At 51.3% G+C, this 11,395-nt stretch overlaps 1 pseudogene; it reads left to right on the top strand.

The window, feature by feature from the left end:
- LOC129355070 (inactive ubiquitin carboxyl-terminal hydrolase 54-like) overlaps positions 1 to 11,114 on the top strand; it is a 40,721-nt pseudogene extending 29,607 nt beyond the window's left edge.
- Positions 11,115 to 11,395: the final 281 nt, after the last annotated feature.

Below are 11,395 nucleotides of genomic sequence, written 5' to 3'. Positions count from 1 at the left end.
GCGGCTAGCTGCTACAGGGCTACCAATAGCTCTACAGCTGGTAGCTCTATAGCAGCTAGTTCTATAGCGGCTAGCTGCTACAGGGCTACCAATAGCTCTACAGCAGCTAATTCTATAGCGGCTAGCTGCTACAGGGCTACCAATAGCTCTTCAGCTGGTAGCTCTATAGCGGCTAGCTGCTACAGGGCTACCAATAGCTCTACAGCAGCTAGTTTTATAGCGACTAGCTGCTACAGGGCTACCAATAGCTCTACAGCTGGTAGCTCTATAGCAGCTAGTTCTATAGCGGCTAGCTGGTACAGGGCTACTGGTAGCTCTACAGCAGCTAGTTCTATAGCGGTTAGCTGGTACAGGGCTACCAATATCTCTACAGCTGGTAGCTCTATAGCGGCTAGCTGCTACAGGGCTACCAATAGCTCTACAGCAGCTAGTACTATAGCGGCTAGCTGGTAGAGGGCTACCAATAGCTCTACAGCAGCTAATTCTATAGCGGCTAGCTGCTACAGGGCTACCAATAGCTCTGCAGCTGGTAGCTCTATAGCAGCTAGTTCTATAGCGGCTAGCTGCTACAGGGCTACCAATAGCTCTGCAGCTGGTAGCTCTATAGCGGCTAGCTGCTACAGGGCTACCAATAGCTCTACAGCAGCTAGTTCTATAGCGGCTAGCTGGTACAGGGCTACCAATAGCTCTACAGCAGCTAATTCTATAGCGGCTAGCTGCTACAGGGCTACCAATAGCTCTGCAGCTGGTAGCTCTATAGGAGCTAATTCTATAGCGGCTAGCTGCTACAGGGCTACCAATAGCTCTGCAGCTGGTAGCTCTATAGCGGCTAGCTGCTACAGGGCTACCAATAGCTCTACAGCAGCTAGTTCTATAGCGGCTAGCTGGTACAGGGTTACCAATAGCTCTGCAGCTGGTAGCTCTATAGCAGCTAGTTCTATAGCAGCTAGCTGCTACAGGGCTACCAATAGCTCTGCAGCTGGTAGCTCTATAGCGGCTAGCTGCTACAGGGCTACCAATAGCTCTACAGCAGCTAGTTCTATAGCGGCTAGCTGGTACAGGGCTACCAATAGCTCTACAGCAGCTAATTCTATAGCGGCTAGCTGCTACAGGGCTACCAATAGCTCTGCAGCTGGTAGCTCTATAGGAGCTAATTCTATAGCGGCTAGCTGCTACAGGGCTACCAATAGCTCTGCAGCTGGTAGCTCTATAGCGGCTAGCTGCTACAGGGCTACCAATAGCTCTACAGCAGCTAGTTCTATAGCGGCTAGCTGGTACAGGGTTACCAATAGCTCTACAGCAGCTAATTCTATAGCGGCTAGCTGCTACAGGCTACCAATAGCTCTGCAGCTGGTAGCTCTATAGCAGCTAGTTCTATAGCGGCTAGCTGCTACAGGGCTACCAATAGCTCTACAGCAGCTAATTCTTTAGTGGCTAGCTGCTACAGGGCTACCAATAGCTCTGCAGCTGGTAGCTCTGTAGCGGCTAGCTGCTACAGGGCTACTAATAGCTCTACAGCAGCTAGTTCTATAGCGGCTAGCTGCTACAGGGCTACCAATAGCTCTACAGCAGCTAGTTCTATAGCGGCTAGCTGGTACAGGGTTACCAATAGCTCTACAGCAGCTAATTCTATAGCGGCTAGCTGCTACAGGGCTACCAATAGCTCTGCAGCTGGTAGCTCTATAGCAGCTAGTTCTATAGCGGCTAGCTGCTACAGGGCTACCAATAGCTCTACAGCAGCTAATTCTTTAGTGGCTAGCTGCTACAGGGCTACCAATAGCTCTGCAGCTGGTAGCTCTGTAGCGGCTAGCTGGTACAGGGCTACCAATAGCTCTACAGCAGCTAATTCTATAGCGGCTAGCTGCTACAGGGCTACCAATAGCTCTACATCAGCTAATTCTAGAGCGGCTAGCTGCTACAGGGCTACCAATAGCTCTGCAGCTGGTAGCTCTATAGCGGCTAGCTGCTACAGGGCTACCGGTAGTTTTGTGTGTTTCTCTCATAAATGACCCATCGTTGCCCCCTGCAGGCCGTGAGCCGTCCATCTCCAGCGACACGCGAACCGACTCGTCCACAGAGAGCTACTGTGGCCACCAGTCCTCCCAGTCCTCCCAGTCCTACCATGAGGCCGTGGCGAGTCGCTGCTCATCCGACTCCCAGGGAACGCTCGTCTGCATGGAGCGACCCGACAGAACGCAGCACGCCTCCCTCTGCAGCCTGGACGCCATCGGTACCAGACTGTCCTCTGCTGTCCTCACTCACTGCTTCACTCATTCACCGTCTTGCATGATGGGTAAAACATCCCATAATGACTCTCATTGAAAGGCCGCGAGGCGGAAGCTGAGCAGCCTCTGAGGAAAGGAGGCGGAGCCGCAGAAAGGAGGCGGAGCTCCAACAGGTCGCTGCGAATCAAACCAGAACCCGAGTCGCCATCAGCAGGTTACCACAGCGATGGTAGGCGGGGCTTAGATTAACGAGATTATAATCTAATAAACAGGAAGCTGGAGTTTATTACAGTCAGTTTATGAAGATGATGAGGCTTGATTTAATCTGGTACTGAAACTGGTTTAATCTGGTTCAATCTGGTTCAAACTGGTTCAATCTGGTTCAAACTGGTTTAATCTGGTTCAATCTGGTTCAATCTGGTTCAATCTGGTTCAAACCGGTTCAAACTGGTTCAATCTGGTTCAATCTGGTTTAATCTGGTTTAATCTGGTTCAATCTGGTTCAATCTGGTTCAATCTGGTTCAGACCGGTTCAAACTGGTTCAATCTGGTTCAATCTGGTTTAATCTGGTTCAATCTGGTTCAATCTGGTTCAAACTGGTTCAATCTGGTTCAAACTGGTTCGATCTGGTTCAAACTGGTTCAATCTGGTTCAAACTGGTTCAATCTGGTTAAATCCGGTTCAATCTGGTTCAAACTGGTTCAGTTTGGTTTAATCTGGTTCAAACCGGTTCAAACTGGTTCAATCTGGTACAATCTGGTTCAAACTGGTTCAATCTGGTTCAATCTGGCTCAATCTGGTTCAAACTGGTTCAATCTGGTTCAAACTGGTTCAAACTGGTTCAATCTGGTTCAAACTGGTTCAATCTGGTTCAATTTGGTTTAATCTGGTTCAATCTGGTTCAATCTGGTTCAATTTGGTTTAATCTGGTTCAATCTGGTTCAATCTGGTTCAATTTGGTTTAATCTGGTTCAATCTGGTTCAAGCTGGTTCAAGCTGGTTCAAGCTGGTTCAATCTGGTTCAATCTGGTTCAATCTGGTTCAATCTGGTTCAAACTGGTTCAATCTGGTTCAATCTGGTTCAATCTGGTTCAAACTGGTCTATTCTGCATGTCTTCATTCTCTCGCCGTTGGTTCATCATGGCTGCTGTCCTCCGTCTCTCCTCCCGTCCATGTCTTTCTTCTCCTCCGTCCTCCAGGAGAAACCTTAAAGGAGAAGCAGGCTCCTCGGCACCTCCCCAAACCTTCATCCTCATCCTCAGCCAGTCGCCTCAGAGACTTTAAGGAGACGATGACCAATATGATCCGCCGGTCGTCCTCCTCGTCCTCGTCCTCTCTGCCGACCGCCGTTCTCTCCTCTGAGCTCCTCCCTGCTGCAGTCCCGGACTGGGAGGCCGACAGCACCAGCAGCGAGTCCAAGGCCAGCTCCTCAGGAGGAGCGGGGAGTTGCCGGCCGGCCTGGAGGCCGCGGAGGGAGACGCTCAACATCGACAACATCTTCACGCGCGAGCGGCGCAGGCAGGCGGGATACAACCCGCTGGGGGGAGGAGCTTGTGAGGCCGACGGGGCCCACACCGCCTCCTCGGGCCAGGAGGAGGCGCCGTCCATCAGAGCGGCGCTCTGCCGGACTCTCCCCAGCTCCTTCAGAGGACAGCAGCTCCCTGCTCCTCCTAGGTTGATCCAGAGGATGGAGAGCGGCTACGAGAGCAGCGGGAGGAACAGCCTGGACCTCAGCCTGGGCGACAGGTGAGACCGCTGGGCCAAAACCCAGAGGTGAAAGGTCACCAGAGGAGCAGCGGTCAAAGAGCAACAGGAGACAGTTTTCCCTAAATCTGACTCAGTTAAGACTTGACCTGTGACCTCTGGCGTCAAACTTCACTCTGGTTCTGGGTGCTGTTTGAAAGAATCACATCCCATAATATGATCCTCTGTGTCTGCAGGGAGAGCGTTGACAGGAAGCCTTCCTCCTCCTCATCCTCAGGACCGTCGTGGAAGAACATCAGGTCAAAGAGGAGCGGCGCTCTGCTGCAGGACCTCCACTCCACCAGCAGGGGCGCCTCGGTACGAAGGCCCTCGTCTCAGGAGATCCAGAGAGCGTCTGTAACCCTGACGTTCCTGCTGCTGCAGCGCCCCCCGCAGGCCGCAGCGAGCTGGACCAGCTGCAGGAGGAGGTGCTGCAGAGAGCCAGGGAGGAGGAGCGGCAGCGGCGGCAGGAGAAGGAGCGGGAGGAGGCGCTGGGCTTCAACCCCAGACCCAGCAAGTACCTGGACCTGGACCAGCTGCAGATCCAAGGTAACTCAGGTTCTGGAGGTTGGATCCTGCTGGGTCTCCTGTTGCCTCTTGTGCTGGTTGGTCCAGAACCTGTTGGTCTGAAATGGGCCAACAGGTTCTGGACCAACCAGACCATCTGGACTTTGTGTCATGGAGCCTGAATGATCCTCATCAGGCAGATGGTCAGGAGGTTCTGATGGGTCCAAAATGAACCAAGATGTTATCTGCTGCTGTAGCTCAGCTGCTTCAAGGTTGCACATGTTATTTGGGGGAATAGTTAAATCACGGTGTGATTTTTATCAGGAGGAGAATCAGACTTTGACCTGAACAGCCACATGTATGAAGATCCAATGGATGTTCATTCCAGTCGTGTTTTAAATCCTCCAGAGGAGCTGAGAGACTTAAACTGGACCAGTTAAAGCAAAAACTGGACCAGTTAAAGCAAAAACTGGACCAGTTAAAGCATCGACACACACCACTGCAGAGGGAACGTAACCATCAGCAGGTTGTAGATATTTGAGCTGATCGATCATATTGATCATATTAATAACATTTATTAGAAGCAATAGTTTTATGTTCAGTTCTTGATTTGAACCAGAAGTTATGGGAGTGTGTGTTTCAGTGTGTGTTTCAGTGTGTGTTTCAGTGTGTGTTTCAGTGTGTGTTTCAGTGTGTGTTTCAGTGTGTGTTTCAGTGTGTGTGTTTCAGTGTGTGTTTCAGTGTGTGTTTCAGTGTGTGTTTCAGTGTGTGTTTCAGTGTGTGTTTCAGTGTGTGTTTCAGTGTGTGTTTCAGTGTGTGTTTCAGTGTGTGTTTCAGTGTGTCTGTGTGTTTCAGTGTGTGTTTCAGTGTGTGTTTCAGTGTGTGTTTCAGTGTGTGTGTGTTTCAGTGTGTTTCAGTGTGTGGCCACTAGGTGGAGCAACAGGAATGTTCTCCACTGATCTGCTGAACAAACTGCAACTGAAACACAAAGGAAGTGATGAACAAACAGCTGCCATTGTTACTTACTGACTGACTGTGTCTGTGTGTGTGTGTGTGTGTCTGTGTGTGTGTGTGTGTGTGTGTGTGTGTCTGTGTGTGTGTGTGTGTGTGTGTGTGTGTGTGTGTGTGTGTGTGTGTGTGTGTGTGTGTGTGTGTGTGTGTGTGTCTGTGTGTGCGTGTGTGTGTGTGTTCTGCAGGTAAAGGCGACAGCTTAGACAGGTGTGTGATGGAGGCGGAGCTCCTGCTGGACCAGTCGTTGCGGTTGGAGCAGGCGGGCGATGTTGCGGCGGCGCTGTCTGCGGTCAATGAAGCCGTGTGTAAGCCCCGCCCCTTTGTGTGGCTCCGCCCATTCATGACGAATCTCATTCCTGCAAATGAAAATTAGACATGTTTGTGTTCATGGTCTGAAGTTAAACTCAGTCAGTCCTGGTGGGGAACCAGAACCGGGTTCTCCGGTCTCTCAGAGGAACCTTTGCTCCTGTTTCCAGTCAGTCGGGTCGATCGGCTGGTTCTGGGTTCTGATCCGGTCCAAACTACCTGAAACCTGCAGCAGCAGCAAAAGAAGAAGTCTGAATGATTAGAGTAAATCAGTCCTGGATCCAGAACCAGAACCTTCGGCCCAGTTTCACTTTCTGTTTGGTTTCCTCACGGCGCCACCTTGAGGTCACCTCTTGAAGTTTCACTTCCTGTTTCCTTTAAACATTTCTGCATGACCTCATCACAGCATCTTATTATTTATGCACATTTTCTTTCCCATTTATCCCTTTTCCTTTGTTATTTTCTGTTTCCATGGTTACGTTTTCCTGCACTGCTGCAGCCAAGCTGCGGCCGGTGGCGGCCGAGGGCGCAGCCGGCAGCCACAGCCGGCTGCAGCGCTGCATGAGGAGATGCCGCAGCCTGCAGCAGCGCATGCAGCAGCTGCAGCAGTCAGAGGCAGTAAGACAGGAAGCAGAGCAGCAGGAGGAGCAGCAGACGCTGGAACAGCCCAGGTACCACCTGCTCTGCTCAGCCAATCACAGGTCAGCCAATCACAGGTCAGCCAATCACAGGTCAGCCAATCACAGGTCAGCCAATCACAGATCAGCCAATCACAGGTCAGCCAATCACAGATCAGCCAATCACAGGTCAGCCAATCACAGGTCAGCCAATCACAGGTCAGCCTGTTGGGATGCAGTGCTGCCCCCTACTGTCAGGTCATGGGATGAGCTGCAGGATCAGAGTGAAGCTGCTGGATCTTTTTCTCCATTTCTGTGAAACATTATTTACGTCTAAGCCCCGCCCCCTCTGAGCAGCAGGTGACCTTCCTCTGGTGACCTCAGTCTTCTCTCTGCCCTCTGCAGATCAGAGCCTCTCCAGCTCCCAGTACTTCTGACAGACAAGCAGGGCAACCAATCAGCTGCCCAACAGGACCACCAGGCTCCTGCCCCTTTCACCTGCCTTGTTAAGCCCCTCCCTCCTGCAGAGGGTTTGCCCTCTGACCCTGCCTCCAGTAGGAGCCCCTGCTCTGGCTTTGGGAAACCCCTCGGTAGCACCAGGTCCCTCCCTGCTCTCGCTGTGGAAACTTACCTGGACGACTTGGCTCCGCCCCCTCTACCGGAAGAGGCGTGGTCTGGCCCGTCACAAGCCCTGCCTCCTCACTGGCCACGTTCTCAAACTCCATCACCTGCCACAGGTGACAACAGGTGTCTTGAGATGACGGAAGATTCGGGATACAAACAGGCCACGCCCACAAGCCTAGCCCCGCCCCCTTCCTCTTGCCCAACCAGGAAGTGGTCTTGTTTAACCCTGGATCAGCTGGATGTTGTGGATTCTCCCTCTGGCTCCGCCCTCACTGTGGGCTGGCCAATCAGGAGCTGCTCCCCACCAGCCAATCAGGTTCTCAGAGCTGCCCTGCCTGTGCAACGCTGGGCTGAAAACGTCAACAGATACTACAACTCCCAGCATGCAGCGGCAGAAGGGGAGGAGTTATCGGAGCTGGATACGCTGTACCAGGCCAGCCTGCAGGCTCCCAGCATGCCGCGGGGCAGCCGTGGAGTCACCCCGCAGCCAGGGGGCAGCAGAGCAGGTAGGAGCACAGATGGCAGGAACTCCTCGTCCTTTCAGATGTAAACATCACTGTGAACACCTCCTGTTTCTGTTCCAGCGGTGAGGAGAACGCCGTCCGGATCCAGACGCTGCAAAACGCCGACGGCTGAAATCGAGAGAAACGCCTACAGGAGACCGGTCTCACCTGGAGAGCAGGTAGAACCCACAGGAAGCTGCTGCACTAACACCAGAACCAAGAGACCTGTGATGGATAAACTGATGAGTAACCAGAGTTTTAGGTTTCAGCAGACATCAGGATCTGCTGCTGTCGACATGACAACGTTCTGGGTTTGTTTTTACCCTGAAACAGAAACAAATAAAAAAGTGATGAATGAAACCATTTTCAGCCTGAAACTGAAATCAGAACCTTCAGTTTGGGTCGATTCAAGTTCATCCTGAAGTTCTTCCTCATGATTCACAGATGAACTCTGTCCTCTGCAGCCCCCTGCAGGTGACGACGAGAACTACAGCGCAGAGAACCTGCGACGCCTCGCTCAAACTCTGAGTGGAACCGCGATCAGATCGAGACCGCAGAACCTCCAGCAGAACCTCCAGCAGAGCCTCCAGCAGAACCTCCAGCAGAACCTCCAGCAGAACCTCCAGCAGAACCTCCAGCAGAACCTCCAGTACAGCTGTGTAAGTCACACACAGGTTCATGCTGCCACCTGGTGGTGACGTGTTGTCACTGCAGCCGGCTTCATGAACTGTGTAGCGTCTAAATCCTGTATTTTAGGGTACTGGTTGTTGCTCCTGGGGGTAGCTTGTTTTACGTGCGTTCAGATAAGATTCAGGATGCTGATCCTCTAGTTTGATTTCTAATAAAGTCTTTTATTATCCGAAACATTGTTCATAGTTTAGCATTGCCATTAAAATACACATAAATTTGACATCCAACCCAAACACAGTAAAAACTGTATCCTCTTCCCATTTGCCACACCTGCACAGAATTATGATTGACCTTAAATAACCCCTCGCCCCCTCAGAAAACAACACAATACGCCCTCTGGTGGTGATAACAGAGCAAGTACAAATGGATCCTACAAACTGTTCTGTTCCTCTGAATGAGTTCAAAGACAAAACCAGGAAGTTAATTCAGTTCTCTGGCTTTCATCGGAGAGTCCAGCAGGTTTGGGCCAAGGTCAAAGTTCAGCAGGTTTACATCAGGTGTTCAGCCTCAGGACTCACCTCAGACTGCTGGTTAAACATTCATGTGTGGTTTAGTTTTGCCCTGAGCGCGGTCTGCCAGGCGGAGCCGGTCCGCCAGGCCCGGTCCGCCAGGCCCGGTCTGAACTCGGCCTGCAGAAGAACCCTGACGTTTCCTCTTGCTGAACGTCGGGCGCCTGATCTGAAGCTACGGTGGCTCAGAGGAGACACATCCTGACAGGAAGTCGGATCAGAACATTTCAGGGTTTGTTCAGTTCATCTTCATCGTGTTCACTGCTTCTCCTCTTCCCTCCATCTTCATCCCCCTCCTCCTCTTCCTCACCACATCTGAAGGGCCCCTCTGTGTCCAGGCCCCCCTCAGACACTCAGACCTTCACTGCTCCTCTTCCTCCTTCCTCCTCCGCCCCAGCACCTTCTCCCTCCACCTCCCCTCCTCCTTCACAGCAGACGGCCTCCCTCCACTGACTCCACGGCCCTCCGGCTCCACGGCGCCCCACCTGCAGACGCCACGGCCCCCCCCCTCCTGGGGACACTCAGGTAACCCGCCACCTCCTCCTCCTGCTCTTCATCCTCTTCCTCATTGCTGCTGACTTCCTGTTGGGAGAAATTCAAACTCTGATCTGCAGTTCAGTAGGAACTGGTTCGTGTTCACATCCCTTATGTAGTTCTCACTGAATCAGTTCACTGAATCAGTGAACTGAATCAGTGAACTGAATCAGTTCACTGAATCAGTGAACTGAATCAGTTCACTGAATCAGTGAACTGAATCAGTTCACTGAATCAGTGAACTGAATCAGTTCACTGAATCAGTGAACTGAATCAGTTCACTGAATCAGTGAACTGAATCAGTTCACTGAATCAGTGAACTGAATCAGTTCACTGAATCAGTGAACTGAATCAGTTCACTGAATCAGTTCTTTATGTTCAGTAGGAACTGGTTCAGCTCCTGTTGTGAACGTTTCCTTTAGTTTCACCGATCAGTCGTCATTATGGCTGACTTCCTATGGCTCTGATTAAGGAGTATTGCATCACTTCCTGTTGCTGTTTTCTCTGTTTTTATTTGATCAAATTTCTGAATAATAAAACTTTACTGATTTATTTTACATAACCACGTTAAAACATATTTTACATTTTGCTTTTTAGGAACTCAGCCTGTAGTCTAGTTAGCTTAGCATTAGCTTTGTTAGCTTAGCATGTTAGCTGGCCTCAGGTTGGCCAGGGGTTCATTTCTGGGTTCTTCTCGTCTCATTGGTCGGTTAACTGGACTTTAACCTGAACAACTCGAGCAAATAAACTAGTTTGAACCAGAACCAGAACCAGAACCGGCAGGTGTTCACCAGGTTCCTCTGCTCTTCCTCCTCCTCTTCCTCAGGTTCACCTTGGCACCAGGTTCTGGTTCTGTCTGACAGCGGTCCGACTCCTTCAGCTCTCCGCGGAGTTGCCATGAGTTACGCCACTCTTCCTCGGAGCGCCCCGCCCCCCTCCAGGCCCAGACCCGGTTCTGCTGGTTCTGCTGGTCCACAGAGTCTCTACGGCGCCCCGCTCGCCCCCCAGCGCCATCATCAGGCATCACTTCCTGCTCCACGGCGCCCCCATGTGTCAGAAGATGTTCCTGCTCAGCCTCGGCGCCTCGACGTTCCTCCTGAGACGGACTGGCGGCGCCATGTGGACCGCGGGCCGCCCGGCACCGACCCGCCAGGCCTCTGTGGCCCGGTACCGTTCAGGCAGCAAACAGAGAGGGAGCCGTCGGCAGGTTCATGGAGGTCAGAGTTCACGACCAGAACCAGAACCTCAGTGGAGACAGAAGAAGCTGAGCAGATCCAGAACTTCCCTGAAGAACCAGAACAGAGCCGGATCAGAACCAAAGCCAGCAGAACTCTCGGTCCAGAACCTCCTCTGTTCTGCTGGACCCGTGTGGCTCCAGCTGAGCAGCAGCAGAAGAAAAGAACCTGGATGTGGTTCTGCTCCAGCGTAGACGTTCTGCAGGTTCTGGTTCTGTTGGGTTTCCTCTGGGATCTTCATCCTGATGTTTCCTGTTTCCCTTACCCAGTTCTGATGTCACTTCCTCTGACCGGTTTCCTTCCTGTTTTCCCAAAAGTTCTGCAGAACTCCGCCCGGCTGGCGCCGCAGGTGGGCAGAACAAACCCACCAGCTTTATGTGAAGGTGAAGAAACGTCCCAGTCAAAGTTCTGCTTCCCATCATGTCAGTTTCTAGTCCGGCTTGTTTTTCTCAACCTCATGTCCAAGTTCTGGTTCTGTTGATCCAGAAGGTTCTGAATGAGTCCAGAAACCAGAGCAACAAAAATAGAAAAATGTTGTGCAGGTTTTCAGTTTCCGGTAGAAAATCTGAATGAAAGAAAAGAATAAATATTTTCCACTTTTGACTTTCATCAAGTTGTTTCATTAAATGTTTTATTGAAGTTTAAACAGAATAAAAAGAGCAACAAAGAGATGAGATGAAGTTTAACTGCAGGAAGATTGAATAGAATCTGAAATGTTTCAAATGATCAGAAACAGAAAATAAACATTTCAATGAAACTTATTTTCCTCCAGCTGTCAGAGTGCTGAACGCTGATTGGTCAGCTGCTGACAAGCTCCCGGAAATGATTGGATGAGGTTTGCTCTACGTCAGCATGGGGGCGGAGCCGTGGTTTACTGGTTGCCACGCCAA

Source organism: Poeciliopsis prolifica, unplaced genomic scaffold, assembly GCF_027474105.1.
Source record: "Poeciliopsis prolifica strain line A6 unplaced genomic scaffold, Auburn_PproV2 SCAFFOLD124, whole genome shotgun sequence".
Taxonomy (NCBI): Eukaryota; Metazoa; Chordata; class Actinopteri; order Cyprinodontiformes; family Poeciliidae; genus Poeciliopsis; species Poeciliopsis prolifica.
This window is presented reverse-complemented; position numbering and strand designations above follow the sequence as displayed.